Raw genomic sequence first — 19,745 nt, 5'->3', positions numbered from 1 at the left:
TTAAAGGTTTTGGAGGTGGTCGAATTATAGTAGGTCTTGTCTTTGGTGGATCTGATTTGACCTCTGTAGCCGTTACTGAAGATGATTCTGATCCAGGAATGTCATTTTGTGGACTGATCAGTGACTGTCGAGGTTTTGGTAATACTGTTGGTTTAGGACCAGTGGCTGGATGGAACAACTTTGGAGGCACTGGAGGGGGCTCTTCATCTTCATCAATTTTAGTTTGCTCCCTTGGATCTTCTGAGGCAGACGACGATTTGGTTTTCGGCCGAATGACTGCAGCATATTCAGGAACTTCATCTATGATTTTAGACACTGGGATATCAGCGATGGTTGATCGCTTTGCTGCCTTTGGAGTCATTGGTTTTGGTCTAGGAGGAGGCTGCCTTGACCCTTCTGGATTATTAGGTTCTTCTTGAGTCCTTTTAGGTCTTATGATGGTCGGTCTCTTGGGTTTTTCTGGTAGACGTTCATTAATATCCTCTGATGCAGCAAAATTTTCTGCTGGTTTTTCTGATTCTGGAGTTGTTCTTGGTTTTACTGCAGGAATCTGGGGTTTGTCTGGTATGGCTGGTTGTTGGTGTACAGCAGGGGAAATTGATCGTGAGGCTGGTATTGGACGGGGAGATTTGGGAACACCTGGAGGTGGATGTGAAGGCACTGGTAGACTAGCTGGTTTGGAGGAGGGTACAGCAGGAGGTGATCTTGGGGACTGAACTGAAGGTTCTGTTGACGATGCTTCTTGGAAATGAGTTCCTGATGATCCTGCTGGTTTGGATAATGGTATAGCCGGAGGTGGCCTTGACACAGCAGAAGGAGCTGTTGATGAATCTGAAGAATCAGAGTCCAGAATTGAAGTTGACTGCGACCCTGGAGTTGGTATTAGAGGTGGATGGGATGAAATTTGAACCTCATCTGAAAAATCAATCAGCAGCCCCTCTTCTGGTTGCTTTGGTTGGGGTTTTGGTTTAGCAGGTTGAGATGGTCTGAGTGGAAATTTAGGGCGAGAAGATGGAGCTGGAGGAAGAGGTTTGTTTGGAACTGGAGGATTAGATCTGCTGGGTGGAGTTTTGGGTTCTGGTTCTAAAGAGGCTTCTCTCTTTGGTATTAAGGGTGGTACTCCTGCAAATGCAAAAAAAACCCAATATCAAGACAAAATATTGATTAGCAATCTCAAAACAGTTTGATAAAGAACAGCAATATGGAGGTAAACTTAAAAAGGTGAAAACAAAAAAGAGATAACCATTTTAAAGAATATTTTGCTTAAATGTACTAAATGATGTTTCCTAAGAAGACATATGAAGACATATTTCCCTCACCTACTAGAGACAGAATAGGGCTTGAAGGAAGAACTTACCATTATTTCCTGCTAGAGACTGGGGGCGGGCAGGAAGGGGAGGTGTTGGGGAACTTTCAGATCTAAAACCAACTTCACTCATTGGTCTGGCTCCAACTATAGTTATCTCTGGTCTCCTGTAAGAAAAACACAATATTTTAATAATTTTAGCCTTGAGATATTCATTGTCACATTTTTTAGACAAATATTCAAAAGGTTCACATTTCTGAAAATATCAATAAAATCTAACAGACATTGGCAATTACAATTGCTGTAGTCAATTTAACATTCTACTGCTTCATTTTTTTTGCCTTAAAGTCCATTTACAGACTTTTGATGTCTTTACTAACAAGCATTTGAAAATAAAGATAATATGATAGATATCAACTCAACTTTATCATGGTTTCATTACAAACAAGTCATGCTTGAAGTGGTCTAAAAGTTTCAGAGATAACAACAGCCTGAAGATCAGTAAGAAATCAGAAAGAAAAGGTTTCAATGTGCAGTTAATATGCCTTTAATAGATGTGAGTATTAAAAGAAGACAGGACAATGTTACTGTATAGAACAAAAGAATAGTATTAAATTCTAAAAACCAGACTTGCTTTTTAACAGATGACTTCGATGTGACAGCAGGAGATTTTTGCTCAGGTTTTGGAGGCAGGAGATTATCTTCTGGTAGATGAGGAACACCTATAGAAATAGAAAATTTATCAAATAAGTTTTTATAAGAACTTGTTTCAATAGAATGGTTATACTGTGACAACAAGAACAGAGTTGCTGACTCGAATCATGAACAAAATCTCTCCTGAACCTGTGCTTCCACAACAAGATTATCACGTCCCTGACAGGATTTTAAATTTGAATCAAGTTTGATATTTGTCCCTGATTTGTTCTCGTTGGTGATTGTTTTCTTCGGGTAACTAGACTCACGTCTATACAAGCGTCATTAACCAATAAGAGTAAAAAGCTACAAAAAATAAACATTTGAAAATTGTTCAACATAATTGTATATGAAAAAAGCCTTAGATGAACAGAAAATTTTTTTTCTAGTTTTCTAATAAAACAAATCAAGGCCAACCTCCATCATTAATTTTGTGAACATGATGTTTGTGACCAGGACTGTGTGGCGGTACAGAAGGTCTTGAAGAATGTTGTGGCACTGGAGGTTTAGAGCCTGGTATTGGTGGCACTGGTCGAGATGGTACTGGTTTTTCTACTCCATCTACAATACGAGACAAATCTCAGAATTTAGCAAAATTAGGTCATCCATGACAAAGAAGAACAAAACTTTCACCAAGTTAATTTAAATGTGCCATGTCTGTTTAGACAAATAAAATAAACAAGTTTTACAAAGGATAATTCCTTCATTCCATAACTCTGTACATCCAAAAATGGCTAGCACTATCTTAATTAGTTAAGCAGACCTTTTTTGGCCATGCTCAATTCTTCTGTGCATTAAATTCTCCACATCACACTCAGCAAGTTTACACTTTTAAATTAAAACAATTAAAACAAACAGGTGTCTATCCACCCGAATCTAAAGTCCTATATATCTTTATCTTTACCATACTCACTTGTACTCTGAACTGCCGGTTGAGCTCTGATAATGGTGGGCCTCTTGGGTGGTAGGGGAGGTCCCCCACCATCACTCTGTTCGGCCATTTCTTCAAAAATATAGTTTTCTCGGGGGGTAAAGAAAGTCAGACCATTTAGGACAACTCTTTCATAGCCTGATGATGACAATGACAAATGTAATGACAAGAAAATTAACTTTTTGTAAAGTAAAAACTATAAAAAAAATATTTTGACAGATTCCACCGGAAATAGTAGTCTACTTTAGTTTTGTCAAATTCGTATCCGGTCATGATCATTCAGATACAAAATGTAGCCACAACACATTTCGTCGTGGTTTTTTTTCAATAGAATAGATTGAAACTCTTTCATGAAATCTTAACTGATTATCTTTTTTTCTTTTTGGCAAAAACAGCTCAGAATAGACCATTAAGGTTGAAAAATCTATATAATTTGACTCCTTATTGGTTACGTTAAAGTTATGTTCATTCATTACTGGCTACGAACTGGATAAAGAAACCGGAAGTATCAATATCTAATGGCGCATGTCCAAAACAAAATAATGTCCGCAGTGCTCTTCTAACTAAATAAAGGTTTGTTGATCGATAATTTGGATTCTGTAATGTGCATAATGCTTGCATATTGATTGCAAGTATTTTAACTACTTATTCATTAAGTTTTATTTCTGTGATTATTGTCTGATCCGAGTTGCAGGGTTTGTTTACGCTATTCTCTGGCACTGACGGTGTACTGCCTGTGTGGTAGAACTAGAAGAATGTAAATAAAAAGAGGGGGGGGGGGGGGGATTCATATAGGTGCCAAGATGGTACATATATTATCATATGCTTATGGTCCCGAAACAGTACACTGGTGTACTCTAAAACGAAAGAATTGGCAAGAAAATAGATCACACAATATTTATGTTCATGTTAATTTTCATGTGGATTGGCAATTTTTGCAGTTTTACTTTCAATTTCAATTTTAAAATCTTATTTGTTGGAACAATTCCAATCACTGACTCAAAATTAGAAACCCTGTTAGAATATGAAATAAAAGCATGGTTGAATTTAAATGATAACGCATTGCAGTTTGCCAGTCTTTTCTCATCCCAATTTTGACAATGATTAGCTGAAATGAAAATTTACCAACATCAAACCAAATCGAGTGGTGCCATTTTGACCAAGGAAGGGGCCATTTTGACTAGGGCATTTGGGCCAATTTGACATAGGGCCATATAACTGTTTGGGTTTATGTAGAAGGAAGTATCAAGAAAAATGCTGATTTCAAACGGACATGTCTAGAACCAATACAATGTCTGCATATTATAGAATTTGATTACTAAATTGATTTATGCAAAGATTGTTTCTTTTCTATTTTTAGATGACTGTTAAATAATAAACCATCATTAAATCAAGAAAAGACAACTCAACTCTCCACTCTCACTATGAGTGGAAGCTGGATAGCAGAAGCCAGACTCTGGCCTCAAATTTGTTTCGATACAAAATGGCTCAAGACAGATATACAGGTAGGCTCAAATGCTTTGAATTGAAAAATATTTAGGAGATGGATACTTTAGTCTCATAACAAATCAAAGCCACACATGAAAAAGAGTTTACTTGTACCAGTACCGGTACTCATTTATCATGATTTTCATGCTGATGTTTATATTTACAAAACAAAATATAAACATTGCTATTTTAAAGGGTGTTGATTTGAAAGTCACGTCATTTGATGAATATTCATTATCTCGATTCCTATATGAGATTTGTCTACTTAAATGAAAAATGGTAGAATTGATAAGTGTTGTAGAGTTAAAAGCATTATTTAAAGTGACAAATAGTTAATGCCGAAATAACATAAATCAGACTGGCAAATAGTAATTGCCTATAAGCTTATAACATAAATCATAAAGGCAAAAAGTTATTGCCTATAAGCTCATAACATAACTTAGAATGGCAAAAAGTTCTTTTCAATAAGCTTATAACATAAATCAGAATAGAAAATAGTTATTGCCTATAAGCTTATAACATAAATCAGAAAGGCAACAAGTTATTGCCTATAAGCTCATAACATAAATCAGAAAGGCAACAAGTTATTGCCTATAAGCTTATAACATAACTTAGAATGGCAAAAAGTTCTTGCCAATAAGCTCATAACATAAATCATAAAGGCAAAAAGTTCTTGCCAATAAGCTCATAACATAAATCAGAATGGCAAATGGTTATTGCCAAAATAATATAAATCATGCAGCTGTAATTTGGAGTGTAAAATTACTGAGTATGATAAAGTCAAAGAGCTGTGTAGGCTGTTCTTGAATGAACTGGTACACTTAGCTTCTAGTCTAAATCTACTTTCTAAAAATAGATGGTTTCTATTTGGTGTGATGGTTGGTGCCAAACCTCCCATCTTTCTACTGGCAGCTCTGTCTTGATTCTACCTGGTCTAAGTGTTGGCAGATTGGTGGTCTGTCACACATTTGATTTGACACTCAGTGTGTAATGGAACCCAGGTAATATTCTGGATGGTGTTTATTTTTTCTACCTCGATATTGGGTAGTTCTTTCTAGTTAGTGTGAGGTTATGAGAATGGTTCAGTTGTCTGATAGTTACTTCTAGTGAATAAAGAGAAATGATATTTTGCTGTGAATTATAAATTGGATTATATTACTATACAAATTATTAATCTGTTTTGGAAGAATTTTTGAGAATATTTTGTAATTGTGCAATAACATACAATAAGTTTATTTGGTTTGCTTGTTTTAGTTCTTTGTTTTAGACATTTTAGTATTTGCAACTGCTGTGAATTCTAAAAATTGGATTATTTTGTGGACTATTTAAAGAATTATTTTCTATTTGACATATTATATTAAGAAATAATTCTATTTTGTGAAAAACTAGAATTAGGTAAGTAAGTAGACACTGGTTTTGTTTGTTAACCAAATAAAAATAAAATCTATTCTACATAGGATTATTTTGATAATTATTTTAAGGATTAATTGACACAATTTTAAAAATAATTCTTATTTTTTCCAAAAACATACAAGTAAGTTGAAATTTGGTTGTATTATTAACTAGTTATAATATTTAAACTATCTGTGTTTTGTTGGATTATATTCCATTGAAGTTTTATTTAATGTGTTGAATGTAAGATTTTATTTATTTTTAATTGGCCTTATCAGACAAATTTCATTCTGATCTTTTTTCATTCATTCTTGTTGGCACCAGAATTTCCTTTGTTTTGTTGTCTATAATAAATCTTCCAGTTCAAGATGTTTGTTTTGACTGAAAATTTTTGTAGATGAACTTGCAGATAAAATTTAATTTATTGTTTGTTATCATTAATTTGGAGCCACAGTGGCTCAGTGAGATGGAAGCTTACTCGCTCCTGGCATAGGTCGAGGTAATACCTTTGGATTTTTCAACCCAGTTTCCCCCTGTCAGTGAAGCAGATAAGAGGTGCAGACATGGAAAAAGCATTTAGTTGTTCGTATGGGACAATAAACCGAGGCCCTGTGTGCTACTGACTGTGAACATTAAAGATATCTCGACAGTTGGAAAACGAAAAAGAGAAGGCTAATGCCGCTGTCCTGGCAAAATTTCCCTCATTGTACCCAACATGGTATTGTCTATTTTCATTAGCCAATATGGTGCAGAAAAGTAGGATGTAAAACTCCATTCATTTCATTCATTCAACATTTCTTTTATTGTGATTGTCTAATGTGCTGTACAGGTTTTAGATTTTTTATATTCCATGGCCATTGGTCGGTCTGTTGTCATGTCCCGGTAAACAACCTAGACCCTTTAAATAGAAATTTATTTATTGTTTTATGATAATGAATATGTTTTAAGCGAAACTAAATAGAAACATCTTGTTATTGTTATCCTTCTCATAATTAATACTAATAAACTTGTTACTCTATCAGTAATTGTTTGACAGGTACTCTGAGGTCTTAATTGATTCAACATGAAACTAAATAGACTTCACTGTTTATTATTATTGATAAAACTATTAGGAGGAAGGGACAAGGGGGGCCTTAAATTTCATTAATTATCTTATCTTGTGGGGAGGTGGAGGGGGGTCTTAGTAGATCCATATGTTTTGTTGTTTACTCTACCACTATTGACTTATTATGATGAAAAAGACTATTATTATGCTGATGAGAGTGGTGTTGCTTGATAAGACCACCTGATGATTTAGTACCTGCAACTCTTGTTTAGATAAGTATAGAAGCCCAAGTTGGCCTTTTTTATACATTGTCTGAAGATCACACAGCATAAACTTTGAATATAAACAAACTTCAGGTTCTATATCAAATCCGAATGAATTGCAGAAAGACTGAATTGAGAATTATCTCCAGTATATTGAATGATGATTATTTTTTATACCCTACACATGCCATACAGTATGTGTACTCTCTAGAGGCTGGGTGCAAGTGTTTTATAGTGCATACAGTTGTTTGGTATAAACTAGTACAGTCTTTGAAGCTGAGAAGTTCATGTTTTGGTGTGGTTTATATTGGGAATAAAACCTAGAAATGTTGGATTGATTTGTTACTATGTTGTACATTGTGTTGATAGTTAGAAAGATCAAAGTGATTGAATGACAGTGTAGTTAGTAGAAGATACTTATTCTGATATTCCAGAAATACTATTAAACCAGACCTAAACCATGGATTTTGACTGCTGAACATTGTTTTTGACAAAAGTCTGTCATATGCGTCAGAAAAAAAAGTTTTTTTGTTTTAAAAAATTGTTTATCAAAGTCAAACTTGTTTGAATTCTGAACAAATGTTTGAGTCTGTCAGGTGCCTTAAATAAAAACATTTTTTATGAAACATTTTCCGTCCACAACCATTCAGCATAGAATATATAATTCTGAATGGAGTTGTATTTGAAGCTTGTGGTTACAAGAGACAAAAGTCATGTGACAAAGCGGCAAAGACAATGTTTTCATTGAACCAAGTTCAAAGTGTTTGGCTAATGGAAACTTGAGCAAATGATTTTTATGTAAGCACATTTACTTTAACGTGTGTTTGTTATATTATGAAGGGTTAACGATGGGTTCCCTTATTTTCATTTAGTTTCTTTGATTTTACTCCTAAAAATGCCAAATAGCATCTTTTAAAGGGACAGTTAGGCCAATTTTTGACCAATCATACTTTCGTCTCAGAAAATAAAATGTTTTAGCTGAGCTTATCAGTAATAGTGTTTACAGCTCACTGTCAAAATTTGTTCAGAATTATCTGCATTTGAATGTTAAAAAGACGACTCATCAATTTAAGATACTCTATGATATATAGAAAATATATATATAGAAATAGTGAGTAAAATTCCTAGTTTGAGATATTTTTAAAGGAATTACAATTCTAGTTCTGAAGACTATTTACATATATTCAAGATTAAAATTAACACGACAAAGTGGTACACCTGTCCTTTTAAATGAAATAAAGGGTTTTAACTTGACTGTATATAGCTTTTAAAGCTGTATCTTATTAAATAAATTATTTTCATCAGTACACATGCACTCTTAACATGCGTATGTTATAGGATCTTATACATGAAGGATTTAGTAGAAGTATTGATGTCATAAAGTATGCGCATGCAGACTAAAATGCGTGGGATCTATGATGTATAGTATACTATGTAGAGTTTGTTACCTCAGTGATGCTATAAAACCAATTCCACATGTCAAATCCTATTCTGATCATCTCAACTCTTTCTGATATTTATTGTTTACCAGTTTGTTGACTAGTGTATATATTTATACTGTTGCTAGCTTACTAACTAAAAATTGACAGGCAATTGACATGCAAAAAATTTAAGCGAATGACCAATGATTGAAATGAAGGCTTATTTTAAAATATTTCTTAAAGATGGGTTCCCTTAATTTCATTTATAAAAATGTTAATACTTATATGAATAGAAAGTAGAGGTGTTCTTTTGACTTGGAAAAATACCAGTTTGTCTCACATACCCATAATTAATTCATAAATAACTAAATTAGAACAGAATTACCAGCAGTATTCCAATGTGTGACCGATCAAGAAAGGACAAAGAGTCTATTTTTTTGTTTATCCAGACTGTACATACATGGACATTTATGATTGGTTAAAACTCTTAATTATATGCAATAAGAACATAATGATATGATTAAGAATACATGATAATTCATTAGAAACACCAATTAATCAAATAGTTTGCTTAATTTGACACTAAAAATAAGGAAAACCGTCTTTAAATTTGATTACCAATATATGTATCAATTCTTATCACATTACAAGTTTATATCTGCATGATCTAAGTTGGTGGTTTCCTCAAAAAACAAGGTTTCATTGATTCTGTTGATCTTGTTCGAACCATATCACTGTTTTATCTGTTTTGGTGGTTTCATCAAAAAACAAGGTTTCATTGATTCTGTTGATGTTGTGTAAACTGGATCACTGTGTTATCTGTATTACATGTAATATCTGTAATTATAAAGATAACTACTGGTTCTTGTAATTTGTCAGTTATAAAAATAATCTTGTTTTAAATATTTAATTGGCTTCACTCATAGTTAGTGTATGTGGTTGTATTTACCTGTCATGTCTGACTAGAGATCTAGACTGTTGATATGGTTATATTTACCTGTCATGTCTGACTAGAGCTCTAGACTGTTGATATGGTTATATTTACCTGTCATGTCTGACTAGAGCTCTAGACTGTTGATATGGTTATATTTACCTGTCATATCTGACTAGAGCTCTAGACTGTTGATTTGGTTGTATTTACAAGTCATGTCTGACTAGAGCTCTAGACTGTTGATATGGTTATATTTACCTGTCATGTCTGACTAGAGCTCTAGACTGTTGATTTGGTTGTATTTACAAGTCATGTCTGACTAGAGCTCTAGACTGTTGATTTGGTTGTATTTACCTGTCATGTCTGACTAGAGCTCTAGACTGTTGATTTGGTTGTATTTACAAGTCATGTCTGACTAGAGCTCTAGACTGTTGATTTGTATGTATTTACCTGTCATGTCTGACTAGAGCTCTAGACTGTTGATTTGGTTGTATTTACAAGTCATGTCTATTTCGAGCTCTAGACTGTGGATTTGGTTGTATTTACCAGTCATGTCTGACTAGAGCTCCAGACTGTTGATTTGGTTGTATTTACAAGTCATGTCTGACTAGAGCTCTAGACTGATGATTTGGTTGTATTTACCTGTCATGTCTGACTAGAGCTCTAGACTTTTGATTTGGTTGTATTTACAAGTCATGTCTATTTCGAGCTCTAGACTTTTGATTTGGCTGTATTTACAAGTCATGTCTATTTCGAGCTCTAGACTGTTGATTTGGTTTTATTTACCAGTCATGTCTGACTAGAGCACTAGACTGTTGATTTGGTTGTATTTACAAGTCATGTCTGACTAGAGCTCTAAACTGTTCATTTTGCCAGTCATGTCTGATTAGAGCTCTAGACTGTTGATATGGCTGTATTTGCCAGTCATGTCTGACTAAAGCTCTAGATTGTTGATTTGGTTGTATTTACAAGTCATGTCTGATTGGAGCTGTAGACTTTTGATTTGGTTGTATTTACCTGTCATGTCTGAACTAGAGCTCTAGACTGTTGATTTGGTTGTATTTACCTGTCATGTCTGAACTAGAGCTCTAGACTGTTGATTTGGTTGTATTTACCAGTCATTTCTCATTGGAGCTCTAGACTGTTGATTTCCAAGGTTGTATTTACCAGTCATGTCTGATTGGAGCTCTAGACTGTTGATTTGGTTGTATTTACCAGTCATATCTATTTAGAGCTCTAGACTGTTGATTTCCAAGGTTGTATTTACCAGTCATGTCTGATTAGAGCTCTAGAATTTTGATTTTATTATATTTGCCAGTCATGTCTGACTTAAATCAATGTGAGGATGAAAATAATTCCAAGATCTGAGTGTTCCTAAGATACATGCCTAGTAGTGTAACTGCATCTTTACAATGGTTAAGGTATTTCAAACTACTTCTTATACTTTGACCGCAATAGCCACCTTTGATTGGCTGTATTCGTTAGCATACAATCCACCAAATCACTGCATTCTGTGATACAAGTGAGGTGGCTAACTCAGTCAAAGTATAAGACTAAGTTCGTAATAGCTCTGAATACATTGTGAAGATGGTATATTTGTGGTCTGACCATTCAGTGATAGCATTCTGATTTTATCATGTATGTTGGTGTTTCAACCTTGAATCAATCTAAGACTGACAATGATTCCAACATCTCAGGAAGAAGCTAAAAGGGTGGAAGGTCAACAGACATTGACCACCTGTGATGTAGTGGTTCAAAGGTTGGAATGATGTGCCTTCGAATCGACCTGTGTCAGTTATCAATTTGATTAATGAGTTAAAGAAGATTATTTTAAAATCGATTCCCAGCACTAGAAGTAGTATCAGCTCCCCATCTCCCCCAGGGAGCCGCGGTGGCTCAGTGAGTTAGATGCTTGTTCACTAACCTGAAGATTCAGGGTTTAATCCTGGCATAGGTCGAGATAATACCTTGGATCATTTAACCCTGTTCCCCCCTGTCAGTGAAATAGGTGAGAGGGGCTCACATGGAAAAAGAGTCTTGTCGTTCATATAGGGCAATAAAAAGAGGCGCTGGGTGCTACTGGCTGTGCATGTTAAAGATCCTTCGACAGTTGGAAATCGAAAAAGAGCAGGCTTATGCCGCTTTCCTGGTAAAATTTTCCTCATTGTACCCTGCTGGCTTAGCCTACATGGTGCAGAAAAGTATAACGTAAAACTCCATTCATTTCATTTCCCCCACCTCCCCCAATGTAACTTTCAACATTAAGATAGAAGTATTTTCAACCAACCGAAGGTCAGTGACTGACCAGATGTAGACAATGTAAGAAGGAAAGAAGAGTTTATTTATGATAGGGTGGTTGTTACTGCCAGGTCTGACACAGATGTTTCTGGTGTGTTTTTTTTATTTATTGAAAAATAAATCTTTTCTTCTTTTTAAAACTATATTTGATATTATCTGAGTCTGGAGTAAACAATATAGGATGAAGGATCAGTAAACAAATCCAAAATGATTTTCTTTCCTCAGGGTTAAGCAGTGAATAGATGATGTCTGTACACTGCAGAATATTTGATACTGGTATGTACAGAAGAAAATAGAAGAAAATCGGTCAATGATTTGTTTACATTACTTTTTCACTTACAGCCCAACTGTTGTTTGAGTATTATAGGAGGTGGAAGTGTTTCTGTAGTTTTTATAGTTTTTAATGCTTGAATTAAAAAGAAATCTACTCTAGGCCCAGAATAAGTGCAGGAGAGTCAACACATACACTTACAAACATAACAACAAATCAAACCAAAAATATGTATCTAGGGGCAAATTTTTTTTGTTACTGGGAAGGAAAGTGTTTTTGTTGTTTTAGTAGCTAAATTAAGTACCGTTTAGTTAGTATAAGATTTCATTATCTGTAATTATAGTCCTACTTCCTGCTGGTCAGTCTGTTAGACGTAGGTACTAAAGAAATATTATACTCATAAAAATATTCTTTATAGCTTAATACTGACCTCTCATGCTGTTTTATTTAATGACGGCCAAATTTTATTGAAAGGTAGAAAATCTGGAAAAAACATAGTTTGAAAACCTATGATCTCTGCGAAGCTATATATCAGAAGCATGTATTATTGGTACCAAAAAATAACCAAACCAAACTAACCACTAGCATTTGAGTACCAATCAACCAATTACAACGATCAGAATGAGGAAGAAGACCAAGGAACTTATGCCACACCACCCAGGGCAGAGTTTCACCGCCATGTCAACCACCAAACTACTATACAAATTACTATTATGCATTTTCCATCCTGACAACAACTGTTCTAGCTTTCAAAATATCTTCTTGTTCTTCAACACTCTCGTGAAAGTTGCATTAAACAGGTTGGCATTTTGAGTTGCGATGAGTATATACTAATTATGAAAGATTTCTCAAGTATTTGTATATTGTCAAAAAATTGTCATTATATGTAGCGGTTTAATACTAGTTCTCATTCCAAAATGGAATTATTATGAAGGGTGTTAGTAGAGGGTAGGCTTCATTAGGCAACTTGAAATAACAAGTATAAACTAATTAAGAAAGGTATCTGATAGCATCGATTTGTATCTTTCCAATTTTCAGTTCCACTAAAACTAAGTGTTTTATGACGTCACTTTCGCAAAAACTGCTTAAATATCTAATGGCCTTTGCAATACACAAAAAAGAAAATGCCATTTTTTTCCCACATGAGTGTTTTTACAAGAGTAGATAGTAATTTAGTTTTGAGATAACGAGAATATACTAATTAAGAAAGATATCCCAAGTGATTCTATAAGTAGTTTTGTTTGGACAAACTATTGTCATAATATAAGGTGTTGAGACTAGTGGTGGGTATAACCAATCATGGCATGATACGATACGTATCGCGATACAAGGGACATGATACAATACGTATCGCGATACAAGGGACATGATACAATACCTATCGCGATACAAGGGACATGATACGATACGTATCGCGATACAAGGGACATGATACAATATGTATCGCGATACAAGGGACATGATACAATACGTATCGCGATACAAGGGACATGATACAATATGTATCGCGATACAAGGGACATGATACAATACGTATCGCGATACAAGGGACATGATACAATACGTATCACGATACAAGGGACATGATACAATACCTATCGCGATACAAGGGACATGATACAATATGCACCGAGGTATGGGGTAATAGGATAAAAATTAACATTTTATCTTCAAAGTTTCTATTATATTTATTAATTCATAACTTTATATCTGTGATATGATCATGTAGTTGATAGGAGTGGCTAACGTCCACCATTTTGTGATTTGCGATTCCATTCATCCCCACTTTATTATGGATTGAGATGTATCAGCAAGTATCGATACACAAGTATCAATTCACCGATATAGCTTGCCAGCACCATTTGAGACTCACTTCAGAATGGAATTATTATGAAGGATGTTAGTAAAGAGTAATTAGACAAGTTGAGATAACGAGTATAGATTAATTAAGAAAGGTATCTGAAGTGTTTCTACAAGTACTGTTGGTACTGACAGGTGTTATATTTTAGCGTAGCGTTCACTGTTCAGGGTTAGAGCTGTGATGACAATCGTACACTGTTGAAGATAACTTACAGCTTCTAAATAAACTAACAACCACAATTCAGTCAAGGTTGTTCTAACTGTAGCCAACACAGCTGTCAATTTGGAGTCCAAAACCTGTTTCAGATTATTTGGATTCTAGCGTAAATCCTGTTTGATAATTAAACATTGTAAGAGAATGATAAACTGCAAGATACAAAAAAACTATTTTAAGGGACAGGTGCGCCATTCTCTTTGACCAATCATACTTTAGTCTCAGAAACAGGAACTTTTTAGCTGAGCCAATCAGTAATAGTGTTCACAGCTCACAGTCGAAATGTGAGCCTCTAAATCCATGTGTGTCCAGAATTATCGCTTTTGAATATTAAAATGACGACATAAATATATATATAGAAAAAGTGAGTAAAATTCTTAGTTTGAGGTATTTTTGAAGGAATTATGCAATATTTGTTTATTTCTAGTACTATACATATATTCAAGACTAAATTCAACCACCCAAAATTGTGCATCTGTCCCTTTAAGAGCAAGGTGCCATTGGAAGGGCTACTGAAAGAGGGGTACTTCTTTTTATGATGATATTTCAAGTATATTCTAGTTGTTATAATTATAAATTCTTAGTGAATCTGTAAATCTGAAGATTAAAATGATGACTGGTATAGAGACAGGCTGGCTGTAGAAAATAAGAGTTAAGAGTTACATACAAGATGTGTAGTGTTTTAAGATGAGTCATCTCCTAACCTGTGGAATATAATCTTTACCTCATCATTATTATTATTTTACCTGTCTTTTACAATTAGATACACCTGGTACTGTATTGTATGTTACTAGTTGACTGGCTGGCTAGCTTGTTTGGCTTGTTGCTAGTTTTCTCAGGGATTTTGTTGTAGGAATATTGCTCAGTTAAAGGGATTGTAAAGAGATTTTCTTTTTTTATGTGCATCAGTAGCATCAATTTGTACCATTCCAATTTTCAGTGACACTTGAAACATCTGTGGTTTCTGCAATTCCACTAAATCTAAAAATAATCGCAAAATATGTTATATTCGTTGAATTGCAGGAACCACAGTTGCCTGATGCAAAATTGGAATGGTGCAAATTGATGTTATCAGTGTCCCCAATACACAAAATATATTTGAAAGACCTCTTTACAATCCCTTTAAGGCCTCAAGACATATTGACGTAAGGCATCTAGTTCATGTAGACTTATGTTGAAGTCTGGGGAAATTCTCTGCTGATTTACAGGTTATCTTAATGAAATATATATTGTAATTTTATCTGTCTTTATTTATTTATACAATGTTTATGGTATATTTTTCAGACGGCGTTTACGCCAGAAGGGATCAAACGACTATGGAAGGAACTAATCACTGATGGGGAGGTTGCTATTAATAGTAACAACGGTATTTATAACAGTGCTGGAGCTCTCGCGAAAAAAGGTAAGAAAGACACTTTTAATATAACGTACTGTTTCAATTAGCTTCTGTTTACCCTATACTGATGCCTTAATGCATCAAAATCATAACATTATTTAGATAGCTATGATTTGCAAATTGGTTTGTCAACTCAGCAAATCCAGAGAGTCCACATAGCTTATAATGTTTATTTGGTATTTAAATTACACACCAATAGTCTGATAACTCTGCTGGTGAAAAAAAAATCATTCATAACTTTTAAGGGATTGTAAAGAAGTTCTAAAAATTTTTTATGTATCTTCGACACTGATAGCATCAATTTTCACCATTCCAATTTTTATTCAGAGGTCTGTGGTTCCTGAAATTCCACTAAAACTAAGTGTTTGATGACATGACTAATCACAAAGGGCCTTATGTGATATGAAAGCATATTTTGCTATTTATGCATTTTGAATGAGACAAAGAAAGGCATGTAATTTGTATATAGTTAGGAATCTGTTTTAAACATCAATAGAAGAATATGTCTGTTATGTTACTGTTGCAGTATAATATATTAAACTAGATTCTGTCAAGTTTTAATATGATTTACATTTTCAACTTTATTAAGTGCATTATTTAACCGATTTTCTAAATAGACTAAAATAGAACTTTGGGATTTAAGTTTTAACTGTTATTAACTTCAATTAATGGTGCTCTACCTCAAAACAAATCAATCAGTGATGCAGGTAAGAGGGGCTGACATGAAAAAAGCATCTAGTCGTTCGGATGGGACAATAAACCGAGGCTCTGGGTGTTACAGGCTGTGTACGTTAAAGATCCCTCGACAGTTGGAAATCTAAAAGGAGTAGTCTAATACTGCTGTCCTGTCAAAATTTTTCTCATTTCACACTGCATGGTGTTGCCTGTCATCATTAGTCTATAAAGTGCAGAAGAGAAGACGTACAATTCCATTCTTTCATTTTCACAATTTCTAATTCAGTTGCCCAATAAGAATGGCAAAAAAAGTCAATTTGATTGATGTGATATGTGAGAAGAAATGTTCTAAGAAGAGTGAGCTTATCCTGATTTACTGTTCTTAGATTAATTATTCCTGAAAGACTTACCTGGTAACCTACAACTATAAATTAGGTACCAGATGGTTTCTAACAGTACCAGAATTAGTTTCTCTAATGGCTGACATCTTGACAGTTATTCTGGTGTTACAGATTTATTTTAGAGGTTTTAACATGTCAGTTAAACCCAGTTCTTTACTTCAGGGTTGTTAATTAGTCTGTTTTTACCAGTCATGTCTGATTCTTTATACTCAAAGCCTGAACTAAGATAAAAATCCAGCTTTTAAGAAATACAGTAATCTGATTGGATAATACAATTTGTATTAAAAATCAATTTCAGGGTTGTTAATTAGTCTGTTTTTACCAGTCATGTCTGATTCTTTGTACTGAAAGCCTGAACTAAGATAAAAATCCAGCTTTTAAGAAATACAGTAATCTGATTGGATAATGAAAATTTGTTAAAAATCAATTTTAGTTTTTGACCAATCAGATGACTAAAATACTAAAATCATCTAAAGTTAAGTTTTTGAGAATAAGGCCTCTGATTGGGTAATGAAATTCAAATGTAGAATTGATAGAGAGATTGACCAATCAGATGACTCAATTTTTAAGGCCTTGAAGAATATTTCGCATATATGAATGCTTTAGTACAAAGGGCCTCAGTTTAGTGTCCAACTCATTGACTTGACACTTTTTCTATGTTTTTTACCCCAAATTGCATTCAAAGCAAAAAAAACACAGAAGAAAGTAAAAATAAAAATGCACCATTTCAATCTATGCTTTAATCAACTTCTTGAACTGCTATTGCTGGATTTTTCAACCTGGTTTCCCCATGTCAGTGATGCAAATCTGAAAGATGCTGTCCTGGAAAAATTGACCTCATGGCACACTGTATAGGGTTGCCTGTCTTCATTGGCCGAATAAGGTGCAGATGAGTTGGACGTAAAACTCCATTCATTTTATTTTTCCCCCATGTAGCAAACTAACTTATTCTTTAGTAAACCTTGAAATAAGATGTTTTAGGTTAGAACAAAAAATAGTTTTAGTAGAGCTGTTTATTTTATAAACGGTTGTATACTTGGGTAGAATATTTCTTTTTCATAGATAATTTTACATCCACTGACGTCAAGACAAATTTTTGGCATCTTTTTTTTGAAAATCCACGCCTGTTGATTTGGAGCAATGCCATTATTATTTATTTATTTAATAAAAGTAGAGTGTTTTAAGATGTAGGTCCTATTACTATAATAATATTGACTGAAATTGTTTTTTAATTAGGTATAAGATGGACTAGCACATCTGTAATAATATTTGTATTGATTTCATCTGGACTTGAAACACAACAAATAGACACCAAATGATTGTTCTGTTATGTATCTAAGTTTGGATGGGACAATAAACCAAGGCCCTGTGAGCTACAGACTGTGCATGTTGATTATCCCTCGACAGTTGGGAATCAAAAAAGAGTAGGCTAATGCAATGCAAGTCCTGGCAAAAATTTCCCTCATTTCACACTGCATGGTGTTGCCGTCTCCATTAGCCCTTTGGAAAAACAGAAGAGTAGGACTTAAAACCTAATCCTTGTAAGACATTTAGAAGTATCACAGCTCATTAAGAAACAACAGTTTTTATGAATATAGACTTCTATTTATTATTGAACACAACGTTTAAAACTTGTTTGTTCATCCACCCTTTTTAAAAAAGACACAAAACTCATAAATCAGTGTTATCTTCAATTTTGGAAACTGTGGGTACAGTAGTCTTCAGTCAAAGACTAGTTAACTCAAACATGAAAATTTATCCAAAATAAAGTTGTGTATTACATATTTGAGAATTTTGTGTGATGTAAATATAAGCTTACATCAGCATGTATTAGTTCCATTGTTATAATGTTAAGTACGTATTGGCAGTAAACCAGGGTATCTACTTATTACCCTAGATATCTAGGTTAAAAATTATTGTTATTGTTGTATTTATTGTAATAAATGTAGTATTCTTTCTGCCAGTATATGCTAATGAGGCACCAGGACACAATAATAACAGTAAATTAGGCTTCTGACCCCAGATCTAGGTTAAATATTGTTGTTTTTGTTATTATTGTTAAATAAGTAACATAGTTTCTGTCAGTATATTTATGCCAATTAGTGCTTTAGAAATGTTATAATGTTCATTTTCATCTCTGGAACTCTCTTCAGCAACACCTACTTGTGACATACACTCAATCAGTGTTTATAAAACTCTCCTCTTAAAGAATGGTTCCACAGTTGAAGAATTGTCCAGCACAATAGAAACTTTTAATATTGCATCAATTTGCACAATTCCAAATTTCTATCAGAAAAAATAAGCTTTTATGACATCACTTTCTCAAAGCTGCTGTGATTTCATAAAATGCATAGTTTTTGTGAAATTGCAGGAACTACTGACAGATTGACAATTGATGCTATCAGTATCTCTGATACTAAAAATTTTTTAAGAAAACTTCTTTACAATCCTGTTACTAGATGCATATGGTTTATTACCAACATTATTTTTGATAAGTGTGTTTAAACAGGAGGGCCTGTGTGCTACAGGCTGTGCACATTGAAATCCTTTGACTGTTGGAAATCGAAAAAGAGTAGGCTAGTGTCGCTGTCCTGGTAAAATTGCCCTCATTGCACACTGCATGGCATTAGCCTAATAAGGTGCAGAAAGGTTCATTTCATATCTTTACCTAGGTATTGCCAGATATTGACATAACTCTCATGTCATATGATGTCATCTTACTTTAGTTTTTTTTTTTCTCAAGATATTAATCGAGCCAAAACAAATTATCATGGAAAAGCTACAAAAACATGAAAGGGAAATTGTGTTTACATTGCTATTTATTGTTTTGACAGTAACCTATGTAAAAGTAGGCTAGGTGTAAGAAAGATTAGTATTAATATTAACAATGACATAATTAACCGTTGAAAATAGTTCTTTGTTCTCATTCTTATTTTCCTTGTAGATACCATTTATTTCTATTCTTAGTTAATGCTGGGGCTATTTGAAATAAAGCAGTCAAAATACAGGGCCATAACTACATCAAGGCAAAGGAAACATGCTCATGCAGAATTTAACAAACAATATATTTTGTTTAAATATTGAAAATATAAATATGATATCTGCTATATATAATATACTATAGGATGTTTGATATTTGATTTGAAGGTTACGGAAGTTT

Source organism: Lottia gigantea, assembly GCF_000327385.1.
Source record: "Lottia gigantea unplaced genomic scaffold LOTGIsca_49, whole genome shotgun sequence".
Classification (NCBI taxonomy): Eukaryota; Metazoa; Mollusca; class Gastropoda; family Lottiidae; genus Lottia; species Lottia gigantea.
The sequence above is the reverse complement of the archived record's forward strand: the minus strand, read 5'-3'. Positions refer to the sequence as shown.